This window comes from Chiloscyllium punctatum, chromosome 17, assembly GCF_047496795.1.
Source record: "Chiloscyllium punctatum isolate Juve2018m chromosome 17, sChiPun1.3, whole genome shotgun sequence".
Taxonomy (NCBI): Eukaryota; Metazoa; Chordata; class Chondrichthyes; order Orectolobiformes; family Hemiscylliidae; genus Chiloscyllium; species Chiloscyllium punctatum.
The window spans coordinates 38472379-38500372 of NC_092755.1; positions in this window are offsets into that span (position 1 = coordinate 38472379).

Genomic DNA, 27994 nt, shown 5'->3' on the forward strand with positions numbered 1-27994 from the left:
GCATATACCTATCCAATGCCCGCTTAAATACCCATAAAGAGGGAGAGTTTTATTGATATTGTAATGCCTGATCAATCGTGAAAGAACATACGTTTCAATTTATAAACAGAGAAGCTTGCTCATGTTCTAATAAACCTCTGGCATTGCTCCCATATCCAAGGCAGATTGAATGCTTACACATGATTGATCTACCAGCCCTAACATTTGTTCCCTCTGTCACGCCCACATATCCCACCCAGAATGCGTAAATTTTAATCATACGTTTTTGAAAAATTTTAATAAGAAGTATTGAATTGAAATGGAGATATTTGTTCAGCGACTGAGATTGATGTCAGTCTCCGTGGATCCTAAAAATGTCACTGGAGGACTTTCCTCTTCTATTAATGAGGGAATCGGTTCAATGTGTTATCCCATAGTATCAGCGGGAGCATCACCGACAGCACTAACAGGGATAGGCAGATCGAGAGAGAGGGGAAGGAGAGATCAGAATCTGAGAAAATTAGATTGGAATGTTCCAACAATGGATCAGAATCTGAGAACATTAGACTGGAATGTTACAGCAATGGGCAGGTGTTTATCTGATGGTCTTTACTTGCTTTCTCAACCTTAGATCTCATTTGCATTGTGGTTCTATGATGTACTGATGGTTATTCAACATGGTTACGATCCCATCCTCATTATAGTTGGTGTTCCTGGCAAGTCATTCTATCTGTTCATAAAGCCAGGTTGGACTGAATTGCTGCTCAGAAAGGTGGACGTCAATGTTTTCAATTCCAATGAAATATTCCATTCCTCACAAATTATAACGTGCAAATTACTCATGACAAATTGCTCACCGATACGCGAGGAGGAACCAGACTCTTCCCAAACCCTATAACACTTCTAGCCCTGCACAGATCTACAGTTCTATATCTTCCCCAATCACTAATTCTGTCCAATATCACCATTATGATATCCCCGTCTCCTCCTCAGCCTCAGAACCATCAATTGTGCCTTTGATAAATCTGGATACAACTTATCAACTCCTTTCTAACCACATGTCATTTGCAGAATAATTGCTTTTGAGTATGTTGAACTTGTTCACTACACAGATTCTGTCAGACAGGCAGACATTGCATGCAGCGTAAATCATTGACGCATAATCTAGAGGCACAGAATAATAATCTGTTGATAACTCAAGAAGGAAATTGATGTAATTGAAGTGAAAACATCATCATTTCTGATCAAAAAAAGGCCCATCTGCTTATGTCCTGTCCTTCAGAGAAGTCAATGGTTATTCTTCCCCAGTCCTGTCTGTGCAAACCCAAATCAATATGCTTTACTCTTTGCTGGGCTGTGGAGCAGCTGAACAAGGCACTCAGTTCAAGATCCGTATAACATGCTGGCCTTGTCAGGGCTGCACACATCCCGTGAGGGAAGAACTAAAGTAAAGTTAGCTCCCTTCCTCTGCCTGTTTCCATTATTCCTACACTCCATTTCCATTCAGGTAGGTGACCATTCCCTATTTCAAGTGCAATCTTTCTGACTGAGTCTCTCCCCAAGAGTGATGTTCATCTCCACAGGCACCTTTGGTGCTGGATTTACTGATGCTGACATACAGATGTAAGGAACTTTTAAATTCCACAACAGTGACAGTGCATAGAGACGGAATGGGGTTTAATAAAGATACAGAGACCGTAAGTGTGGGAAAGGAATTATAATGATCATCACTGAGAGTGTGGTTGAGACAGTATTTGGGGTATTATGGACAGATTTTTTATCCTGAGAACGAATGATCTCATTGTTCTAGAGACAGTGTCAAGGAAGTACACCAGAATAATCCCTGAGCTGATGGTAAAAGAGGAGTGAGTGAAGGTTAATCTGTAGCACTGTCAGAAAAATAAGAGGTAATTGCTTTGAACCTTGATGGTGATGGGCAATCACCCGTTATGTTCTACACAGACACTAAGAAGATGATAAATTCCATGGCTTGTATTTTTATTTCACTCGGGATGCATGATTCTGGATATTTAAGTGCCTCTGAGGATACAAACTTCAGTCAAATCCTGCCTTGATATCGGGGTCAATCCCTCTTACCTGAGCAGGTCAGTTCACCACTACTGTTAATGTTAATACGTGATGGCGTCTGTGTGGAGAGTGTTTTCTTCTTATAGAGGGTAGTGAATGTCAGGAATTCTCAGGTATAGAAAGTTAGGGGAGGTAGATCACTGCAAGTATTTAAAGAGGAGGTAGATTGATTTTTAACCTGTCAGAGAGCTGAGGGGAGGGAGGAATTGGGCATTAAAGATGAGTTAATGCCAACAGTAGGTCAGACATGATTGCATACAAAGGCGTGAGCATCGGAATTATCTACTCCTGTTTCTTATGCTGTCATTTTCTGTCATTGGAAAGTGAATGGTTGTAATTTACCTAGAAGTACTGTTATTGAATGTTGAGGACAGTGAGAGGAAAGTATCTGGTAAGCCATCTCTGGGCGAGATATGGACCCGATATTCACAGTGAATCTGGGTCGACAACATGACCAACAAATGAAGCACCAGTTGTAGCGAGGAGACACTCTGTAAAGAGGTAAGAGGCATCTTTTGTATCCAGCCTGGATTTCCCATCACATTTTCCAACCAACATCAAATCACCCAGTGTTGAGGGACTGAATGATATCCTGTAATATTGTGGACCTGATATTTGGAACAAGTGGTCTCTATCGACTCCTGTTCTGGTGGGGGTAAGGACTCAATCGAACATAGGAACATAGGACGAGGAGCAGCAGTGGGTAATTAGAAACTTTGTCATTGCTCGAACAGACAGTAAGATCGTGGCTGATCTGATTATGGTCTGCGCAGCACCTTTGTCTGTCCACAATTTTCCTCCATTCATCTGTCTGTCAAATGTTGCAAAACGCAACTTTGAATAAATGCAAACACCCAGGCACAATACTCGGAAACTGCGCAAAGCCAAAGTACACAGGGAGCACAATTCTGGAAGGCACCAGGTAGTGGTCGAAGAGTCTTGTTCCCATCCAATTAATTCTGCTGCAGTTCATCATTTTTTTTATTTATTCATGGAATGTGGGTGTTGATAGGCCAACATTTATGGGCCATGTTTAATTACGCTGGAAGTAGTTGTGTTGAGCTGCCATCTTGGGAATAAACTTCTATGGAAGAGAATTCCGATTTGAACGGGCCTGTGAGAATTTCTCATTCCTGCTCTGACCAATGTTGGAGAGTCACTGCTTCCTTTTCCACTACCACTTTTCCACTGGTTTAAACAGATTTGAAGTGTAACCTCGGTCATTTTCTCGAAAAATGTGAGACACAGAGTCACACACATACAGACACATACACAATCGCACATGTCTGAAGATGATAAAGAATAAGGAATGGTTTCCAGAGTTTCATAGTATTTGAACTCATATCAAATGGAAAAGAGATAATGTGTCCCAACTGCTATTCTGTCTCCGACGTTATTCTACTCAAGCAAGCTGCTGGTATGAGACATCTTCCCGGAACAGTTGGATTTGGCAGAATTTCCTTTCCTTCAAGCAGTGGAGTGATTCCCATGAATCCTCAATAGGAATTCTCCACGCTTGTTAAATATTACTCAGGGATTTTTTAATCTCACACTTTGCTGTCAGCAGGGACAAAGTAAGAGAATGGGAGCATCAGACTGCAGCTTACAACCATAAGATCATCGAACATAGGAACAGAAATGAGGCCATTGAGCCCATCAAGTCTGATCCGCCATTCAATTATGCTGACATGTTTCTCAACCTCATTCTCCTACTTTCTCCCTGTAACCCTCGATCCCTTTGATACCCGAGAAGCAAATTATCTCTATCTTAAATATACTCAATGATCTGACCTCCACTGCCTTCTGTGAAAATGAATTCCATAGGTTCCCCACTTTCTGGCTGAAGACATTTCCCCATACGTCCATTCTAAAAAGATTTCCCTTTACTCTAAGGTTGTATCCTTGGGTCCTAGAATCTCCTACCATTGAAAGTCTTCTCATCATCCACACTGTGCAGGCCATTCAGTATTCTGTATGTTTCAATTAGATCCACCCACATCCCTCTGAACTCCATCAAGAACAGACGCAGAGTCTTCAAACGTTCTCATATGTTAAGCTTTTCATTCCTGGGACCATTCCCGTGTACCTGCTGTGAACCCATGTCAAGGTCAGCACATCCTTCCTGAGATATGGGGCTCAGAACAGCGCATAATACTCCACATGTGGTCTGACCAGAGCGTTATAGAGCCTTAGAAGTACATCCCTGCTTTTACATTCAAATCCTTTCAAAATAAATTCCATCACTGCATTTGCCTTCCTAACCACTGACTCAATCTGCAAGTTTACATTGAGAGAAGCCTGGAGTAGAACTCTCAAGTCCCTTTGCACTTCAGACATCTGAATTTTCTCGGTAGTCCATGTTTATATTCTTCCTACCAAAGTGCATGTTCCCACAATTTCCCAGTTTGTACTCCATCTGCCACTTCTTTACCCATTATCCAAACCTACCCACGTCCTTCTGAAGTTTCCCTGCCTCTTCGACATTACCTGTCCCTATAACTATCTTTGTATCACCTTCAAACCTAACCAGAATGCCTTCAGCTCCTTCATCTGGATCGTTAATGTATAAAATGAAATGTTGTGGTTCCGACACTGAGCCTTATGGAACACCACTTCTAACCTGACTGTCATCCTGAGAAGGACACTATTATCGACGTTCTCTGCTTCCTGCCAGACAGCCAAATTTCTATCCATGCAAGCACTTTGCCTCTAATACCATGGACCCTTGCCTTACTCCATAGCTATTGTCAAAGACCTTCTGGAAGTCCAGGTGAATGACATCCATTGGTTCTCCTTGTTATAAGCTGTTCGTTGCGTCCTCAAGGTTTTCTAGCAGGTTTTCCAGGCATGACTTCCCCTCGATGAAACCATAGTAACTTTGTCCTACTTTACCGTCCACATCCAACTATTCAGAAATCTCATCCTTCATAATGCATTCCAGGATCTTACCCAGAGCCAAGTTTTGATTAGACAGTCTGTGATTTTCCGTTTTTTGCTTTACTCACTTTTTAAACAGTGGTATCACGTTAGCGATTTTCCAGTCCACTGGGAATCTCCCTGATTCGAGAGATTCCTGAAAGATCACCACCAACGCCTCCCCCGTCTCATCAGATATCTGCCTTAGAAATCTGGAGTGGAGTCCATGTGGTCCAGTTGATTTACTTACCTTCAGGCCATTCAGTTTTCCCAGCACCTTCTCCTAGGTGATGGCCATCTTACTCAGGTCTGTCCACTAAGTCTTTTCAATTTTTGGGATATTACTCGTGTTTTCAACCATGAAGACTGACACGAAGTAATTTTTGAGCTCCTCAGCCATTTCCTTGTTCCACATTCTTATCTCTCCTGTGTCAATTTCTAGTGATCAGATGTCCATTTTTGCCTCTCGTTTGCCCTTTCCATATCGAAAGAAGCTCTTACAGTCTTTCTTTATATTTAATCTTCTCACTCCTTACTTCTGTTTTTTTTTGCTCTCTGTTGGTCTTTACAAATGTTACGACATGGTGGTGAATGCCTCTATTAATTAAACCAAACACCCAGGAATGCTCAACTCACCTCGAAATCTATTAGAATATGACTGACAGAGAACTCCCAAATTCCACCGCAGAGATCAATGCTGTGTCCCCTATTCTTTGTGGTATTCATAAGTGATCTGAATGTGAAGTGGGTAGGGTGAATGTGATAAGTAAGTTTGTGTTTGACACAAAGATTGACCGGGTGGTTGGCAGTGAGGAGGAAGATCTTATGTTACAGAAAGATACAGATAGAATGGTCAGATGGTCAGATCAATGACAGATGGAATGTAAGACTGATAAATATGACGTAATACACTTTGGAAGAAGGAACCAGACAGGGGAGGACTCAAAGAACGGCATCACACTAGGAATCTCAGAGCGTGCTTCTCCACACATCCCTGAATGTGACTGGATATGATAATTGATTAGTTCAGCATGACTGTAGATAAAGCCTTTATTCATTGAAGCAAAGATTATCCGAGTTTTATATAGCACTTTGGTAAGGCCAAATGAAAGACTGTGTGCAGTTCTTGGAGCCACATTACAGGAAGGATGTGATTGTACTGGATGAGGTACAGAAGAGATTCACCAGGATGTTCCCTGGGATGGACCATATGAGCTGTGGAGAGAGGCTTATTAAGCTCGAGTTATTTATTTTGGAGCAGAGGAAGTTGAGCGGATAAGTAATTCAGGTTTAAGATTAAAAGGGCATGGACAGGATGACTAGACAACAGCTGTTCTTTTTAGTCGAAGTGTCAGCTTCCATACAGTCAGAAACCAGGGAATGGAGAATGGAGAACATAGAAACATGGCACAACTACTTCACTTTGCCTTCACAGAAAAATACATAAACAAAGCCTTCCCATCAATAGGAGAAAATCTGAGTCTGATGAGAAAATGATGTGGAATGAAACTAGTAAATAAACTAATTTGGAGAAATTATTGGGACTGAAAATAATGGGCATAGGAAAAAAATCAACACACATTGATGAAATGGGAAACATATTTGAGAAACTGATTGGTAGATTAATTACAGAAAAAAAACAATAGAGGCACTGAACTGATTTTCAGCAAGAATTTTAATAGAGTCCCAAGCCTCGTGTGCAAAGTAAAAGCACATGGGATGGGGGTTATAGATGGACATGGTGTTAAAATGGGATGGGTTGACAGGGAACAATGAGAAGGAATAAATGGATGGTTTTCAGTTTGGAAGGCTCATGAGTCATCACAATGATTGGTGCTGGGGCGCCAGATATTCATAATACATCTCAAACATCTCGTTGTGGGAATCAAATGCAAAGTTTCCAAGTCTGCTGACGGAACTCGGATTTTGAAAGTGAGGAGGATGTGAAAAAAACTTCAAGGTGATTGTAATAAATGGAGTGAATGAGTAAATATGTGGCAGATGAAGAGCAGTGTGGATAGATGTGATAAAGATATCTAGACACAAAAAGGATGGGGGAGAGATCAGGAGTATGGTGCAGAAATAAAGGGTCAGCCATCATTATATTGAATTGGATAGCAAACTCTACAGACCAAGGGGACGACTGCAGTTCCTATTTTATAGCTTCACAAGGTTAATCACATTAAGAGATGTGTACAGTATGTGGGGGGAAGTGCATTGAGGAGATGTTCAGACATTAACTAGAATGGGGCAGGCTCAATGTGCTGTATGGCCTATTCCATTCCCGATGTTTCTGTGCGGTCTGTAGGAAAGCTCTGTAAATGTTGTCACAAGTTCACAGATGTTAGGAAGGAGGTCTCTGCAGGGTCAAAAGGACTGTGTTTCCAGTTCCCTTTTCCATACTGAGGCTGGGGCTGGATGTTCTGTCAGGTTTTAATCTTTTAAGACCTCGGAGCAGTTTGATCCAATAGAGTGTCTTGGTTGGCCGTTTCAGAGACCATTCAAGAGTTTATCACGTGTGTGCATCTGGAGTCAATTTTAAGCCAGACCAGGAAAGCCCAGGAGATTCACTTCCTGAAAGTCCATTGGAAAAACAAATTGGTGTTTACAATCGGCATTGACTTCAAGGCCATTGTTCCTGACACCAGATTCGAGATCTCGATATTTTATTAATTGTTTTTAACTTCCACCAGCTGCCAGAGCATTAGCCTGGTCTGGATTATTAATCCAGTGATTTTTCCAAAACAGCACCATCTCCACATGGGGACCGATCGGAAACCATGCTGAGCAAGTTTATGTCTGTGCTGCTTGACAGCTCTATCAAAACGAACTCCCAATTTGACTATCGTGATGAGACTGAGAGGGTTGTAATTGGTCAGATTGTAATTATTTCCCGACACTGAGTAATTTTCCACATTGCCAGGGAGATGTCAGAGTTGGAGCTGGAAGGGAACCACTTCCCCAGGGGCACGGCTTGTTGGACAGCACAAGTCTTCAGTCCTATTGTAGGGATGGGGTCAGGGCCCATTGCCTTTGCCGTCTCTACTGTGTTCAGCTGTTTCTTCATGTCACGTGCAGCGAATTGAATTGGTTGAAGACTGATCTGAGATTCTGTGGGCATCATGATGACGGTGAGTTGAATAATCGACTCAACAGTAACAGAATTTTGTAACAGAATCAACTTTTTAATGTAAAACGTGATCTCGGAATTTGATAAGATATAGCCTGCCCATTGGAAAATAGAATTTATGCAATCCTTCTAGATGAACAATGAGGGATATGACTAAAAAGAGCGCAGCCACGAACTTTGGAATGCATTATAGAAAGATCCCACGGACTAGAGATAACAACAATCGTTAAACTTCCAAAACAAATAAGAACCTCAAGCTGTCCCTGGGAGTGTCCATGATTGATCAGTTGTTTTACAAGATTGGTTCTGCAGAAGGGGAGTGGAGGGTACACTGACAAAGTTGTGTATGATCATTGCAACACAGAACGTATAAAATACTGTCTTTTTACTGTAAACTCGAAATGTGTCATTGATTTGCCGTCTGATCTGAGCTAAAGATTAAGGAAACGATTGTTTTCTCATGTCAAAGCCAGTTTCGAGGAAGATCCTTTGTTATTCTCCCAGCATTAACCAGGTTTTGCTTGAATTAAAGTCCATTCCGTGCCTGTGTCCTGTCTGCCTCCAGAGTCTTTGACCCTAGCTGGGGAATCTCGCTCTGACAATAAGCAAGGACATACAGATCATAGGGTAAAGGAAAAACAGACTGAGACATAAAGGCTACACAAGAAAAGGCATGCAATAGGCAATATCAATGTGAGCAAGATCAGCATTATTTGAAGTTAGAGAGTCCATTCATTAGTTGAATAATGGCTGGGAAGATGCTGTCCAGGAGATCCAGGGTGCGATGGGTCTTTGATAATGTTGTCAGCCATTCTGCGGCAGTGAGCTGTGTAAATGGAGACAATGGATAGGACGTTGGTTTCCGTGATGGCATGGGCTGTGTACACAACGTTCTGCCATTTCTCTTCCTGTCCTGGGCACGGCTTTGGCCACACCAGGTCATTATGCACCCAGATACTTTGCTCTCAGTGGTGCATTTTTTGACATTGGTGAGGGCCCTTGTAGACATGTCAAATGTCCTGATCTGCCAGAGAAAAAAAGAGGCGTTGTTGTGCCATCTCGGCTGTCACGTCTACATGGGAGGTCTGTTATCGTCACTCCAAGCAACTTAATGTTTTCCACTCTTTCAACTTTAGTTCCATTGATGCAGATGCGGTATGTTCTCCTCATTTCTTTCTGAAGTCATTGATCAGTTGGTTAGTTCTGCCGACGTTGAAAGAGGGGTTGGTCTCAGTGCAGCACATCACCAAGTCCTCTATTTCCGTTCTGTATTTTGACTTGCCATCATTACACACCTGTCCTACTATGATGGTGTCATCAGTGAACATGTAGCTGGCGTTCGTTCAAAATTTGGCAATACAATCGTGGGTGAACAGGGAGTATACTAGGGGGCTGAGGACCCATCCTTTGGGATTACAGTGTTGAATGTTATCATGGAAGAGACACACTTACCTATTTTCACTGATTGTGTACTGTGGGTCAGAAAGATGAGGATCAAAATTCAGAGGGCGGAGCCAAGGCTAAGGTCAGGGAGTTTGGTGATTATTCTTAAGGGAATAATGGTGTTGAAGGTGTACCTATAATCAATGAGCAGGAATCTGAAGTGGATATCCTTGTTGCCCAGATGTTCCAGGGATATGGTACCCGCTATGGACTCATTCCACAGGTAGAAAAATTGTAGGGGATCGAGGCAGGCTGGGAGACTGGAACTGATGTGGGCCATGACTAGACTCTCGAAGCACTTCATGCCCCCCCTCAGTCTCCTGCACTCTAAAGAGAAATGTCCCATTTATCCAACGTCTCCCTGTGACTCAGACCCTTGAGTCCTGGCAACATCCTTGTAAAGTTTCAGTTTAATACCATCCTTCCTATAGCAAGGTGACCAAAACTGAACACAATGCTGAACTGGGAAATATTTGGAACTGTAACTTTTACTTGCTGCCAATTATTATGCTGCTGTGATATTGCTTTATTTTTTGTGTTATTCTGAAATCTTATTATTCATTGAATCCTCTGACGGTAATCCCCTCTGGTGAACGTCCTGCTGACTGCTTGAATGTGAATCAATCTATTTTGTTTGTACTGATATTTTGAGGCCGCTGTATATCAGAAAACAGGAAGAGATGATGGATGACTGTGCAGTGTGTGTCCTTTATTGGACCAGCTTGTCTCTCCAGGCACCTAAAGCTTTTATTGTGGGCCAGAGTAACTCAGAATCGTTACATCACAGAAGGAAGCTATTTAGCCCATTGTAGGTCCATGCAGATAGAACATTACAGCTCAGTACCTTCAACATCCTTCAGCACTGCCGACAGATCCACTGACCTTACTGTCAACCGTAAATTTACGAACTCATCCTTCTATACCCTCATTGAGGTCATTTTGAAAAGGACAAACAACAGTCACTCCAAAGCAGATCCTTGCAGTAGACCACTGGCAACTAAACTCCAGGATGAACATTCTCTATCATCTACCACCTTCTGCCTGCTTTCAGCTAGCCGATATGTGATCCAAACGCTAAATCGCCCACAATTCCACGCCTCCATATTTTCTGGGAGATAGTAAGGACTGCAGATGTTTGAGATCAGAGTCGAGAGTGTGGCGCTGGAAACGCAAAGCAGGTCAGGCAACATCCGACTGGCGAGGAGAAAATGAAGACTGCACATGCTGCAGACCAGAAAACTGATTCCTGATGAAGGGCTTACAAGAGAAACATCAACTTGTATGCATCTTGGACGCTGCCCCATCTGTTCGGCTTTTCCAACACCACATTCTCCATATTTTCATCAATAGCCTACCATGGGGGACCTTATCAAATGCTTCAATAAAATCCACATACCTCACTTTACCCTCATCCACCTGTTTGGTCAACTTCTCAATGAACTCCGTAAGATTTGTGAGGCATGACATACCTTTCACAAATACTTGTTGACTATTCCTAATCAAATAATTCATTTCTAGATGATACTAAATCCTATCTCTTACAATCCTTTGCAACAGCTTACCCACAACCAAAGTCAGACAGGTATCTAATTACCAGGGTTGTCTCTTCTCCATTTCTTGAGCAAGGGGACAACGTTTGCTGTCCTCCAGTCTTCTGCCACTATTATGTCGATAATGGCGATATGAAAGTCCGAATAGATGGTTTTGTAAACTCCTCCCTAGCTTCTCAGAGAATCCTGGGATAAATCCCATCTGGCCTAGGGGACTTATCTATTCTCACACTCTCCAGAAATGCTAACATCTCCACGTTACGAACTTCAATCCCATCGAGTCTAATCGCCTGTATCTCAGTATTGGCCTTGACAGCATTTTCTTTTTCCATTGTGAATACTGATTCAAATATTAATTTACAGCCTGTCCTATCTCCTCAGACTCCACACGCAACTTAGCACGACTGTCATTGATTGGCGTTAATCTTCATTTGTTCATTATATTATTCGTGACATACTGATAGAATGCTTGAGGGTTTTCCACGATGCTACTTGCCAAAGACTTCTCATGCTCTCTCCTCGCTATTCTTAGCTCTTTCTTTATGTCCTTCCAGGCTGACTTGTAACTCTCAAGCATCCGAACTGAGCCTTCACGTTTCATCTTTACATAAGCCTCCTTCTTCCTCTTGACAAGAGATTCAACTGCTTCAGTAAACCACAGCAGTCTCACTCTACCACTTCCTCCTTTCCTGACAGATATAAACTTATCAAGGACACAAAGTAGCTGTTGTTTGAAAAAGCTTCACACATAAATTGTCCCCATCCTCTGCAGTTTCCTTCCCCATCCTATGCATCCTAAAACCTTTCCTAATCGCATCATAATTGCCTTTCCCCCCGCTATAACTCTTGCCCTGCGGTATACACCAGTCCCTTTCCATCGCTAAGGTAAGCAAAACTGAATTGTGGTCACTATCAGCAAAGTGTTCACCAACCTCCAAATCTACACCTACGCTGTACCAAACCCAATTTGGCTTCAGCCCTTGTTGGCCTATCTACATACTGTGTCAGTAAACAATTCTGCGCACATTGGACAAAAACTGACCCATATAAAGTAATTGAACTGCAGCATTTCCAGTCAGTATTTGGAAAGTTAAACTCTTCCATAACAACTACTCTGTTATTTTCGCTCCTATCCAGTATCATCTTTGTAATCCTTTCCTCTACATCGCTGGAACTTTTCAGACGGCAATAGAGAACTTTCAGCAGAATGACCTCTCTGTGTTTGTGTCTAACCTCTTCCCATACGACCTCACTCGACGAGTCTTTATCAAGCAGCCTTTCTACCAACGTAATTCTGTCTTTGATTTTCAATGCCACCCCACCCTCCCCCACCCCAACCCCCACCCCGCCCCACTTTTAGTACCTTCCTTGTTCTTATTGAAGCATCTAAAGCCGGAACATCCAACGATCAGTCCTGTTCCTGTTCTATCCATTTCTGGCCAAATGGCCAAAACATCAAGTTGTACATCTGCACAATTTGGAAACAGGGAGTGATTGGAGGGATGCTAAAAGAGGGTGAGTTGGATAGATCAGAAGACAGCATGAGGGGTGATAGACAGGAACGGGCAGTAAACGGAAGTTTTATTTAGAAATTCTCACGGATAGGCAAGGTCTTTATCTAGATTAGATTAGATTACTTACAGTGTGGAAACAGGCCCTTCGGCCCAACAAGTCCACACCGCCCCGCTGAAGCGCAACCCACCCATACCCCTACATCTACCCCTTACCTAACACTACGGACAATTTAGCATGGCCAATTCACCTGCCCTGCACATCTTTGGATTGTGGGAGGAAACTGCAGCACACGGAGGAAACCCACGCAGACACGGGGAGAATGTGCAAACTCCACATAGTGAGTCGCCTGAGGCGGGAATTGAACCCGGGTCTCTGGCGCTGTGAGGCAGCAGTGCTAACCACGCTGCCACCGTGCCGCCCATCTATTGCCATACCGTTTGAGCACTGTGCGGATACTTGCTGTGGTCCCAGAGCATTTATCGCCAATAATATCACAGAGCTGAGTTGTTGACAGTTAAACAGAGTCCAAAAGCCCAAGTGATTTTTTTTCTCTACAGTGAGCAGGTGATTTAATTTAAACAGACTGGGTGAACAACAGCAGGAACTGTGAATCGTGCTCGATCCTGAGATACTGCGCCAGAGATTCTCAATGAGGTGGATCACTGACAGAGGGGAAATCAGCATCTCAGTTGTGGGCCAAATAATGATTGACAAAGATTACACATCACTTCCGTGGTTTTGTGATACACATTTCACGAGTGTATCTTATTTCTTTGTACTTCCCATAGTTGAGTACGGACAAAAAATTATTTTCTCCCCGTATTTTGTGTTCAATAAACAAATTTTAGTCCTCATTCCTCACTTTAGATATATCCTTGAATCTGTTCTTCATATCAGTTATAAAGTGTAAAATTCCAATACTGATGACTGGGGAATATTATTTCCCTCCCTCCAGTCTGAACTGCCATGTCCTCCAATTCTCTCTGTTTTCTGTCTCCTCCACAATGCCATAATCACACTGTAATTGAAGTCCAGTAAATGACACTACATCACAGTTCACTAACATCGATAACATCAATGGCACAGGCCTCATCTGCCTCTCTCTGAACCTGGAATAACAATCTGAATTGCATTTGTCACGTTCAATTCTCTGTTAACATATCCATGCCATTTGTCTATTATAATCCCACGTTTCTCAGGCACACATTCGCCTCAGATCATGAATTATAAAAATTGTCTCAATGTTTAATTGAAATTATGATGCTTGATCAATAGTTCCAGGATGTATGTTTCCATTTATAATCAGAGAAGCATGTTTATGTTCTGATAAACTTATGGCATTACTCCTGCATCCAAGACAGATTGAATGGTTACACTCAAATGATCTACTGGCCTCAAGGTTTGTTCCATCAGTCACCCCCACATAGCCCATCCAGAAAATGACAGTTTGAATTATTGTTTTGAATTTGAATAAAACAATATTGAATTGAAAGGCGTTGGCTGGAGCTATTTGTTCAGTGACTGCGATAGATGTCAGTATCCGTGGATCCGAGATATGTCACTGGAGGGTTTGCCTCTTGTATTAATTAAGGACTCGGTTCAATGTGTTATCCCAATATGGGCGGGACCATCAACGACTGGACTAACAGGGATCAGCAGCTCGAGAGACAGGGGGAGGAGAGATCAGAATCTGAGAACATTAGACTGGAATGTTCCAATAATGGATCAGAACACGAGAACAATAGACTGGAATGTTCCAATAATGGATCAGAATCTGAGAACCTTAGACTGGAACATTACAACAGACAGGAGTGTATCCTAGGGTCTTTTCTACCTTTCTCAGCCTTGGATATCATTAGCATCACGGATCGAAGATATCCTTTGGATTATTCAAGGTGGTTACTATCCCATCCTCGCTATATTTGGTGTTCCTGGTAAATCATTCCATCAGAATATTAAGCTGAGTTGAACTGAATTGTTGTTCATATTCAAATTTTAAAATGTGGAAGTCATCATTTTCAGATCCAGTCAAAAATTTTATTCCTTACTGATTATAGCTAGAAAATTACTATTCACAGCTTAACTCAACAATAGATGAGGAGAAACCAGACTATTCCTAATCTCCATGATCTTTTTCTTCATTCATATTTACATTTCTACATATTCTCTCCGCTCACCAATCCTGCCCAAGGCCACTATCAGGATATTTCAGTCACCTTCTCAGCCTCAATGCAGCTGCTGAATAATCCATCGTTTGTGCCTTTGGTAAATCCAGATATAACCGTTTCAAGTCCCTTCTAACTAGGCTTGCGTCACAAAATATTTGCACTTGAGATGGTTAATTTGTCCTCTCCACAGAATCTGTCAGATGGACAGACAGTGCATGGTGCTCAAGTCATTGACTCATAATCAAACGGCGCAGAATAATAATCTTTTGGTGTCTCATGAAGGAAGTTGATGGAATGCAAATGGGATCATCACCACTAGTTTTCAACAGAAGCATATCTGTTTGCCTCATGTCCTCTATAGAAGGCAATGGGTTATCCTTTCATGTTCAGTAGTCAGTGTGACTGCAAACTCACAGTAATGTGGTTTACTCTTTATTATCCTGTGCAACCGCTGAATCAGCCACTCAGTTCAAGATCAGAATAACATGCTTGCCTGTCCAGGGCTGCACACATCCCGTGAGGGAAGAACAGAAGGAAAGATAGCTCCCTTTCTCTGCCTGATTTCCATTCTCCTGTAAGGCATTTCCATTCAGGTAGGTGACCATTCCCTGTTTCATGTGAATTCTTTCTGATTGAGTCTTCCTCTGAACGTGATATGCATCTCCATCGACACCTCTGGTGATGACTGACGCACACGTGCAAGAAACTTCAAGATTCCCCATCATTCGCAGGGTAGACAGAAGGAATGGCTTTTTATACCACCGGAAAGACGCTGGGACAGCTAAGTGAGGGAACAGAATTATTGTGATCAACCCTAGAGTGTTGTTGAGATAGTATTTGGGGTATTGTGCACAGATTTTCTCTCCTCTATAAGGAATAATCCTCTGGGCAGAAAGAGTATAAACGAGTTTCGCCTGACTAATTGTTGGGGATGATTGTACCATCGGGCGTGCATGAGAATTATTCTGTAGTGCTTTGAAGAAAAAGAGGTGATTGCATTGAAACGTAAGGTGATGGACAGTCATTCATTATATTCCAAACAGAACTAATACGATGATAAATTCCATGTTTTTTTAAACTTGGTTTACATGATTCTCGATGGCTTAAAAGACTCTGGGAATGTTCCTCTCACTCCACGCCTCTCCCCATTTCGATTGAGAGAGAGAGAGAGAGCCAGTCTTTAACTAAACTCTTCCAACATTAATACAGTGCATTTGGTGTGTGATCATACATAGAACCTCACGTTATCTACCATCGCGACAGGAGCCACAATACCTTCATTCTAAAACAGTTAACAATCCCCACCAGCTTCTGACCCCAACGGAGAACATGGGTCTGTCTTCTTGGACATGGAAGATGCCTCCTTGAGGCTTGGCACAAAACATTTGGCTTCCTCCCTCACTGCCGGCAAAACACGTTAAAGTATCATTTGTTCAACAGACAATGGAGCCACGAGGAACATTGTGAGCAGTCTATGAGTGCGGTCTCTGCTCTATTCGTATTCCAGGTTGGTGCATCAATGACACCCTCCTATTCCTGTATAAGTGTCTCGAGGGGTGAATGGTCTCCTCCTGGTTCCATAGAACAGGTTTAGGGGTCTTACTGGACTCTGCCTGTTCCTGTTTAACAGCGCAATGCACTGACCAGACGCCTCCTCTTCTTGTAGAACAGGCAGGAGGATTGAATGGGCTGTCCCTCTTCTTGATCAGTCATTTCGATGGGCTGAATAGTTTCCATATATCCGGGTGTAACCAACTTGAGATGCTGAATGGGCTCCTCTTATAACTGTGGAAATGTGCCGTGCCTGGCAGTTCTGTTACATGAATGTTACCGACACTTTAACAGCACAAACGTGAATGTTGTTTGGGCTCTGAAAGACCACAACCAGTGAGGATGTTAGACCTGATTCTCATTAAGCTCAAAAAATTAGGTGGTCCCGATGACATCCTCAGTCAACTACTGCCTTGATATCAAGGCCATTCACTCTTTATGAGCCCCTGTGTTCACCTCTTGTTCAAATCAATAGGTAACGGTGAGTGTGTAGAGAGTGTTTTCCTCTCACAGAGGGTAATCAATGTCAGGAATTATCTGGACTAGAGAGTTAGGGGAGCTACATCACTGAAAGTATTTAAAGAGGTGGTACATGAATCATTGACCTGTCAGAGAGCTTTGGGGTGTGAAGAACTGGGCATTACGGAGGAGTTAATGCTAACAGGGGATCTGCCATGGTCGTATACAATGGCTTGACCGTCCAAATTACCTATTCCTGTTCCTTATGTTTTCATTTTCTGTAATTTCAAAGTAAACGGCTGTAATTTTCCTGGATGTACTGTATTTGTATGTTGTAATCAGAGCGATCAAAACATTTTTGAGTCATCTCTGAGTGAGGCATGGAGCTTTATGCGTAACGAATCCTGGTCTAGACAAAGACCAACAAACGAAGCAAAAGTTGGAGAGAGGGGGCAATCTGTAAACAGACCTGAGGCGTCTTTCAAAACCAGCCTGGATTTCCAAATAACATTTTCCAATCCATACCAATCTGAGTGTGACAGTTGTGAGGGATTAAATGAAATCCTGTGTTACTGTGGAGCATTGGCCCCCATCTGCACCTTGCAGGAGCTGTGAGAGGCTGAATGCACCATAGTAACACGGGACTGTGGAGCAAGAGTGGGTCATCAGACACTTTGTCACGACTCTACCATGCACTATGATCTGATTAAGGTCTCAGCAGCACTTTTCTGTCAGTTTACAATTTCCCTAGATTCATTTGTCTTTCAAATGTCTTACATAGAAAATTTTGACCAAATGGAAATATCCAGGCATCACAATTTTCTGTGGAAGGGAATTCACACCTTAAAAATCTTTTGAGAATCTCTTGTTTGTGTTCTGACCAATGTTGGAGGGACACTCATGTCTTTTCCCACTCCTCTATTGATGAAAGCAAATTTTAAAAGTAACCAGTTGAGTGCTGTGCCCAATGATATAGGTATTGGACTGGGTAATTTTCTAGAAAAATCTGAGACACAGAAAGTTGAACTGTGAACAAATGGTAAAATGATAGAGTGTCTCAAATATGTTTCTGACTTTGAATTTATTCTGCTCACACTAATGTCTGGGAATGTGGATTTCTTCCCGGAACAGTTGGATTTGGATTTGTCTGAATTCCGTTTGCTTCGAGCTGTACAGAGATTCCTATGAATCCTCATCAGGAATCCTCCACGTGTGGTAAAGATGACTCAGGATTTTTCTGCTCTTACACCTTGTTTTCAGGCAGAACAAAGTAAGAGAGAGAGTGACTAATTGGCTGCTGCTTCTGAAGCAAGTAATATTTTCCTCCGAGTCTGTGTGGAAAAATACAAGAATGTCAACTGAACACCAAACTGGACCATGTGCACTCTCCATGTACATTCTCTGGAATGGATGATAATAGAATGTATGCTGTATGCAGCATCATTGCTATTGTTGTGCACAGTGCCTTTCATTAGCAAATGAAAATAATGTGCCCGTTTTATGATTTGATGAGATGCTTATATGCGTCTGCGTAATTTTTAAAAATGGGTTGATATCTTCATAATATTTGTGTTAATGCCAATACATCTGATTCAAAAAAAATTATCTAGCTTTAGTCTTCTTAACAAGAGAAAATATGTATCCAGCTGAAAGACTTCTCTGAAAATCATGGTTCAGTAAGATTTCTCATCTAAGATCTAAACAGATAATCCCTGATAACAAAAGGCCTTCATTTCAGGAATGAGTAAAGGGAAGTATCTTTGAACATCTTTGCAAGGAATTGAATTTTTTGTTTAGTTTAGAGGATCAGAACTGCACCCACTGTATCTGATGTGGTCTCAGCAATCCTTGCACAGATACAGTGAAATATTCCTAATTAAACCCAATACCCGTTGCCACAATCAGCATCATTCCACTTATCTTCTGAATCACTTGCTGCACCTGCAGACAGTCTTCATACGATTCATGTACCAAGAATATGCAAAATATCTGCATCACAGAGTTCTGCAATCTCTCTCCATTTAAATTGTTCCCGACTGCAATAGACAACTCACATTATATTATTACAGCTGAGGGTACGCTCACTAAACTTCCCTGTCTACATTATAATGCAGATTCACTCCCTCCATTTGAAGATCTATTGAATGATCATTTTGGTGTACAAGGTAGTTCAGCTTTGATCTATCCAGTCCCATCATCCAGAAAATTTACATAGATTATTGATCATTGATGACCCTACAGTGATCGCTGAGTCAAAACTAGTTACAGTTTTGTTCAAAAAAAACTCATATATCACTACTGTCTATTTCCTGTTCGTGACAGCATCCCTGTTCCTGTGCAGCAGTTCAGGCGGGTTGAATGGCCTTGTCCTGGGCTGTGTAATGTACCCAACGAGCAGAATTACTTCATCCTATATACCTGTGTAATTCCTTAGAGGGGCAGAATGGTGTCCTCCCATCTCATTGTAACGATCCAGTCTGGCTGAATGGGATGGTCCTCTACCCTGTAATCGCACTGAGGGGTGGATTGGGGTTGGGTGAGCAGTATATCTCTGTAACTGCTTTGAGGGGTGGATTGAGGGAACAACTCATGAGGTAGGGACAGCAGTATATCTCTGTAACAGCATCGATGAGTGGATTGAGGGAAGAACTCATGGGGTAAGATCAGCAGTCTATCTCTGTAACGGTCTGGAGCGTGGATTGAGGGAACAACACATGGGATAGGAGCAGCAGTATATTCCTGTAACGGCCGGGAGCGAGGATTGAGGGAACAACACATGGGATAGGGGCAGCAGTATATTCCTGTAACGGCTGGGAGGGTGGATTCAGGGAACAACACATTGGAAAGGGGCAGCAGTTGGCCATTTGGTGGCACCATTCAGAATGCTCATGGCTGATCCGAGTGTGTCTGACCATCCGTCTCCTGTCTGTTCCCAATAAACATTGACTCTCCTGTCCGGCAAAGATCATTCAAGCTCAAAGTAAAATATCTTAATTAACCGAGTCTTCACTGCTCCCTGAGGATGAGGACACCACAGATAGCACAACAGTAAATGGAAAGGGACATCCTTCTTTCATTGTGGGACACATTTTTTAAAAAACTCTGTTAACCTCATATCAAATCACTGTCCCTTTTCGGATATAGTGGTACAATAACTAGGAATAGACATTAACCATTCTGTCCTCCAATCGTTTCCCACATTACCACTGACTATTTCCAATGAAATATATTGCTGCTGCTGTCTCAGGAAGAGAATACCTGACAGCATAACACCACACCAGCATTACAAAAAGGAGCACAATTAGACCATTTGGTCCATCGAGTCTGATATACCGTTCAGTCATTTCTAATATGTTCCTCAACATCATTCTCCTACCTTCTGCCAGAATCCTTGATCTCCTTATAAACCAAAAAATTATTTATTTGTTTCTTAATGGCACTCGTGTCTGTGTCTTAATGTGTATTTAAGTGTGTGTGTCCATGTACTTGTTATTTTTGTATTTGTGTGACTAAGTCTGTCTGTCTTTATATCAGCCTGTGTGTTTCTATCTGTGTTTGTGTCCATTTGTGTGTGACTGTTTATGTCTTTGTGTGCTTCTCCGTGTGTGCATGCTTATCTCGTTGTATGCATTGTGTATGTTAATATATTGTGGTATTTACCAATACACTTGTGTATTTCAATGCCTGCATCTCTGTGCAATGGGGTATCTGTTCTTCTACGAGTGAGAGAGATGAGTTTGAAACTGACATTAGGTTTGAATTGAGAATTGCTCTTTACTAAACACTGCTGCTTATTAGGTTGGTGGGATGTGGATGTTTCAGAATCTCCACCCAAGTCCTCTTGGCCCTCTCCGGCTCTCTCCAGGATCCACCACACATATCAGGGTAGGGATATGAGGGAACGGATACCTGGCACTCCATCACCCGGCGTGGCCCGTTCTGTCCTATTCCAGGCTGTTTCTCATGGAATGGGAGAAAGGGAAGGAATGAGTGTGGGTGGAAGTGGATCGTCCTGCTGTTAGTGCTGGACTTGGTGAGGTGTGACATGGTGAGGTGGCCGGAGGGTGTCTGTCCATAGTGTTGTATCCATGTCGTGATATTGGTGTGCAGGGCTATTGCATCAGGGACAGAAAATGTGGGGGAGGGAAGGTGCTGAATTCAACAGTGACAGTGGTCGTGCTTGAGCCTTTTTGGAGTGTGAGTCTTGGTCGAGGGGAGGTGCTATAAGAGACATACAGTGAGTGTGAGGGAGCACTGAGAATATATGGTGACATTTATCCTGACAGAGCGGAATGGATATTGATGTTTGTCCTGTATTGCTGGACCTGTCTTCAGATAATCTCAGCATCGAGGTGAGCCTCCCCGAATGTCTTATCCAAGTCTATCACAAATAACGACACAGTCTCTGTCCCTCAGATTCCACAGAATGAGTTTGGGTGGGTCTTACAAATAACAAGGAGAAACAAACTTGTGTTATATATCTGAAACAAAACTGTCACGCAAATATTTTGCATCATATGCTCTGGAAATTATATATGCAACTATGTGCAAAGGGAAGCAAAGACATCGTGATATTATCGCGGGCCCTTAACCCAGAGACCCAGGCAATGTTCTGGGGACATGGTCTCAAATCCTGCCATAGCAGATTGTGGAATTTGAGTTCAATAAGTATCTGAAATCGAGGGTTTATGATGATCAGAAATCCATTCCTGATTGTTGGAAAAACTCATCTGGTTCACTGATGTCCTTTAGGGAAGGAAACGGCCGTTCTTATCTGGTCTGGCCTTCATGGCACTCCAGATCCAAGGCAACGCTGTTGAGTCTTAACTGCCGTCTGGCATGGCCAGTAAATGCTGGTTATCCAGCTAAGCCGTCATTCTGTGAATTTGTAACAAATACTCGTGGGTTCTGCAGTAATAATGGATGGTGTCAAGTTGCATCGAAACTGAGTTAACTAAGTGGCTGCTAATGTTGTGAAAAATAAATTCCTTTAGTGTATATCAGGTAGGTTGGAGAGTATGTTGTGAACCAAACTAGAGAGCAGATTATTTCGGATTTGGTGTTGTGTGATCCTGATTAAGGATGATCAGTCATGATCATATTGAATGGTGGTGCAGGCTCGAAGGCCAGAATGGCATCCTCCTGCACCTATTGTCTATTGTCTATTGTGTGGTCGGAAGCACTAATTACTAACCTTGCTCTGAAGCAGCTTTGGAGGAATAGTGACATTAATATGTCGTATTTTACACTGCGTCTGCATTCAATGTGGAATGTTTGAACATTCTGGTCAAACATCATGGAAGCCCAGAGGTTAGAGGGTCAAGTTCACTCCAGTGAATTGGGAAAATACAATATAACATTCAGTAGGAGAACAATGATTGTTAGAGCCACATACTCTTACCGCACGGAGACAGGCCATTCGGCCCAAACTGGTCCATCCCAAAAAAAATGTTCATTCACACTAACCCCATTTCCCCGCCATTTCCCTGTATCCATCTACTCCTTTCATAACTCTGTATTTTTCCAAATGTATTTTAAATTTTGTGAATGTACCCGCCTCAACTACTTCTGCTGTCAGCTCATCCCATATGCATACCACCCTGTGTGTAAAAGAAATTGACCCTCAAGTTCCCTTTTACTCTTTCCCCTCTGACCTTAAATTGATCCCCTCTAGTCCGTGATTTCCCAATCCTGGGGGAAAAAAAGATTGAGTGCATTGATTCTATCCGTGTCTCCCATGATCTTACACACTTCTATCAGATCCCCCTCAGCCTCATACATTCTAAAGTAAAAACTCCTAGCTTGTTCAAAATCTCACTATGACTCAGACCATTGAGTCTTGGCAACATCCTTGTAAATTTCTTCTGCACTCTTTCCAGTTTAATGACATCCTTCCTCGAGCAAAGTGAACAAAACTGAACATGACGCTACAAGTATGGACTCGCCAACATCTTGTATAACTGCAACATAACTCCGTAATTTCGATACTCAGTGCTCTAACTGATGAAAGCGAGTGAGTGAAATGCCTTTCTCAGTGCCTTGTCTACCTGGGACTCCACTTACAGAGAACCGTGCACCTGAATTCCCAAGGTCACTCTGTTCCACTGCACTCCTTAAGGCCCTGCCTTTCACCATGAAACTCCTGCCTTGATTTGACTTTCTAAAATGCAAGAACTTACACTTATCTGAATTAAATTCCATTTTTCAATTTCTAGGCCCACTTCCCCACCTGATCAAGGTACTGCTGTAATTTCTGAGATTTCTGATCACCTTCCTCGCTGTCCACGATACCACCTATTTTAGTGACACCTTGAAACTTACAAATCATGCCTGTACATTCTCATCTAAATCATAGATATGTGTAATATATGAATACATGGTCCCAGCACCGACCCCTGAGGCATTCCACTCATCACAGGCCTCCAGTCCGACAAGCATCCTTTCACGATTACCCTCTTCTTCCTATCATCAATACAATTTTGGACCTAGTTTGCCAGCTCCCCCTCAATTCCATATGATCTAACCTTCCAAAGCAGCATACCATCTTGAACCTTATTGAAGGCCTGACTGAAATCCATATAGACTATATATACAACCATGCCCTTGCCAAAGTTACTGGTCACTTCATAAAAGTAGTCTAACAAATTTGTGAGCCATAATCTCCCATTCACAAGGCCCTGTCTTTCCAAATGCATGTATATCTTCTCCCTCAGAATCTTCTCAAGTAACTTTCCTGCTACAGATTTTAGATTTACTTGTCGAAAGTTCCCCGCTTTTTATTTGTAGCCCTTCCTGAATAACGGCACAGCATTCGCTACACCCCCATTCCTCCAAGACCTCACCCATTGGCTCCCGAAGATACAAAAGTACCAACCAGGGCCCCCTCTATTTCTTTCCTGTCCTCCTGCAGTGTTCCTGAATATATATGGTCAGGACCAGGAGATTTACAGAAATATTACAAAGTCTGAAAAATATGTCTATTGATTTCTGGCAAAACACCCAAGAATGAGAAAGTGAGTTAACAATGATTAGCATAATAAATTAAAGATTAGATTAATTATTGGAAGTGACTTCAGAAGAATTCCAGACATTGTGGAATCCTGAGAATTCTCAGAAAATTACGATCCAGAAAAGGAGGACCATGAAACGGGTAAGGAAATCAAAAAGGGAACATGCATGCAAACAAACAGCAACACAAAGACTGCATAAATCTATGTTCTATATTTCAAAGGAAAGAGAAAAGCATAGTCAAATGTGGAAATCTGCAATCAGGCGAGACAAGCTTATTATGGATAACAGGGAAATGGCCAAGCAAATAACCAATTACTTTGCATCTGTCTTCATGAGGAAGATCCAGAAAATCACCCAGAAATTCGAAGTCATCACATAGGACTTGCGGATCGAAAGACATAAAGTCAATTTATATCAGTGACAAGGCTCTACTTGAAAATACAGCTGGATTGAGCATTGCTAACCTTGACAAACCAGATGTACATCATACCAAAATCTTCAGAAATAAACCACTAATAGAAGTATTAGTTGCACTGTCGATGACTGTGTTCTATTACCCAGTGCATTCTGCATAGTCTGGATCCAAGCACTATAGATGAACGGTAGTGATCTAAGCATCGACAAAGGGAAGAAGAGATAGTGTGGAGAACTGCCGATCAATTCACTTGATATTTGTGGGAAAACTGTTAGAATCTATTATATAGGATGTGATATTCGATATTTAGAAATTAATAGCAACATTGGAGAGAATCAGTATGCATTTCTGAAAGGGAAATCATACTTGACAAGCTTTGGAATTGTTTGAAGTAGATTCTTACAGCATAGATAATGGGGACCCAGTACAATTGGCATATTTTAGATTATCAGAAGGCTTTCTATAAGAACTCACACAATGAGTTCATAAATGCAATGAATGTGAAGGGTATTTGGAGGAATATATGCAAGTGGTAAGTTAAAGTTTGGATTGCCCTCCTTTAAGGGAGTCAGAATATAGATGTAAAAACATGTTGGAGCAGTTTAACAGCGTGTTGGTGAGTACTGTACCTGGAATATTGAGTACAGTTTTGGTCACCAAATCTGAGAAAGAATATATTGACCACAGAGGAAGTTCAATGGACATTCCCCAGATTAATCCCTCAATTGGTGAGATTGCATGATGAGGAAACTCCGCCTGTGTTCTCCAGAGTTTCAAAGAATGAGAGATGGGTCACTGTGAAATGTATAAAATTCACAAAACATGTGACAAGTTGGAAATTAACAGGATGTTTCTCTGGCTACCTAATACACAATCAAGGGAAATAATGGCAGGATAAAGGAAGACCAAATAAGGCTGCAATAAGGAGCAAATTCTGCACGCGTAGGGGACTAACTAACACAGGGGCATGGAAACCTGCTGGCAGGGCAAGATTAGAGAGAATTCCCAGATAATATACAAGTGTGTCCAGCGGAACAGAATGACCAGGGAACAGGTAGGACTCATTAGTGACTTCCCAGATTGCATCCAAATTAAGTTTAGTGGTAGGAGACTCAAGGTGGTGGTTGACTCCTTGTGTGACTGGAGGCCAGTGTCCAATGGTATAGCACAGGGATCAGTGCTGTGTCCCTTATTATTTGTGATTCGGAGGTGCTGGTGTTGGACTCGGTGGACAATGCTAAAAATCGCATAACAATAGATTAGAGTCCAACAGATTTATTCGGCGGCACTACCTTTCAAAGTGCTGCTTCTTCATCAAAGCTCACAATCACCTGATGAAGAAGTAGCGCTTCGAAAGCTAGTGCCTCCGAACAAACCTGTTGGACTCTAACCTGATATTGTATTATTTTCCACTTTAATATTTGTAATACCCATAAATGATGTCGCTGTGAATATGGACGAGGGTTGGGGATGTGATAAGTAAGTTTGTGTTAGATACGCAGATTGGCCGGTTGGTTTGCAGTGAGGAGGAAGGCCTTAAATTACGGGAAGATACAGATGGTATGGTCAGCTGGGAAGGTCAATGGCAGATGGAATGTAACCCTGATAAATATGAGGTGATGCACTTTGGAAGAAGGAAACAGGCAGGGGAGGACTCAATGAATGGCAGCACACTAGGAAGGTCAGAGGGTGTTTCTCCACACATCCCTGAATGTGATGGACAGGTTACTACACAATTTGGGAAAGCATAGGGGACTGTAAACATAACCTTGATTCATTGAGGCACAGATTATAAGAGCTATGCGGAACTTTGGTGATGCCAAGATGGAATACTGGGCGTAGTTCTGGGAATCACATTACAGGAAGGATGTGACTGCAAAGGAGGGGGTGCAAAGGAGATTCACTAGGATGTTCCCTGGGATGGAGCATATCATCTATGGAGAGAGGCTGGATAAGCTTGGGTTGTTTAGTTTGGAGGAGAGGAGGCTGAGGGGGATGTGATTCTGATGGATAGGATTACGAGGAGCCTGGGCAGTGTGGATGGACAGCAGCTGTTCCTTTTAGCCAAAGGGCCACACTTTTAAAGAGAAGGGTTTGAGGTTTAGTGAGGATTTGAGGATTGCATTTCACCCAGAGTGTGCTGGGGTCTGCAATGCTTTTCTTGAGAGGCGAGTTGTCATGGTAACCTCAAAACCATGATAAAATACACGGCAGCACACTTGAAATGCCTTAAGATTCATGGCTACGAGTATTGTGTCATTAAGTGGATCGAATATAGTCCGTGCTGTATTTCTGATAGTACAGAGTCTTTGCTTCAGTGATTGTATGGCTGTGGAAGGCCAATCACTGAGTACCTTAAAATAGGAATTGATAGGTTTCTGAAGAATATCTTAACAAAGTTTATAAGACAGAACTTGTAATATTTTCTGAAAATATGTCAATGGCAAAATTAAGGGAAATAAATGTGCAGCTTTCCTACAGTTTGATACCAGATAATTGAGGACAGGGCAATAGCAGAACTATGGAGCAAATGCTTCAGTTATGCCTTCACAGAAGAAAGCAAAACAAAAAAGAAAACTTCCTAGTAATGTGAGGGAACTTTAGTCTGGTGAGAAAAAGGGAATAGAATTAAATTATCAACTAAACAGTTTAGCGAAAGTATCGGACTAACATTAATGGGCATAGTCAAAATCAACAGAGATTTATGAAATGGGAATCATATTTGAGAAAGCGGCTTTTAGCAAAATTATGTAGAAGTTATCATTGCAATACGAATGGAATCTCAGAAAGATTTTTGATAAAGCCCCAAGCCTATTGTGCAAATTCAAATCCTGTGGGACTGGGGCTAATACATGGACATGGTTCTAGAAGGACAGAGTTGGCAGGAAACAGTGAGTAGGAATAAAACAACGTTTTTTTTCTTAAATGGAAGGCTAGGAGTATATAGTAAGGATCGTGGCTTGGGCACCAGCTATTGCCAATACACATCATGTATTTGATTATGATTCGGAGATGCCGGTGTTGGACTGGGGTGTACAAAGTTAAAAATCACACAACACCAGGTTATATCCAACAGGTTGAATTGGAAGCATTCTCGCTTTCGGAGCGACGCTCCTTCATCAGGTGATTGTCAATTATGCAGAACATTGTGCAGCATTGTGTGCAGTTTTGGTCTCTGTTCCTAATAGACGACAAACCTGACATTGAGAGAGAGCAGTAAAGGATGACCAGACTGATATCTGGGGTGACAGACTTGTTATGGGATCTAAGTTTGGGGGGACTGGACTTGTGTTCCATGCGGTTTAGGAAAATGAGTGGAGATCTGAGTGAAATATATAACACTCTGATTGGGCAAGACAGATTGGAAGCAGGGATGGTAATTCCCCTGGCTCGGATGTCTAAAACAAGGGGCTACAGTATCAGGTACAGACAGGCCGCTTTGCATTGAGGTGAGAATAAATGTCTGCACTCGGAGACTGGCGAACCAGGGGTACTCTCTCCCAGATCAGGCTGTGGAAGTCATGGCGCTGAATATAAATAAGGATTTTCAGAAATTAAAGGGATAGGGATAGAGCAGGAGTACGGTGTGAAGATAACAGATCAGCTATCAATCCAGGTTGTTCTCCAATAACACGGTAACTATGTTTCCGAGCAACAGTGTGTTGTCGAAAATCGTGCAATATTAATAATGGGGTCTATGGAAAAAAGAGGGTAAGGGGCGAACCCCCAAAAATATCAGTAAAAACCAAAAATTAAGTTTTGTCTAACA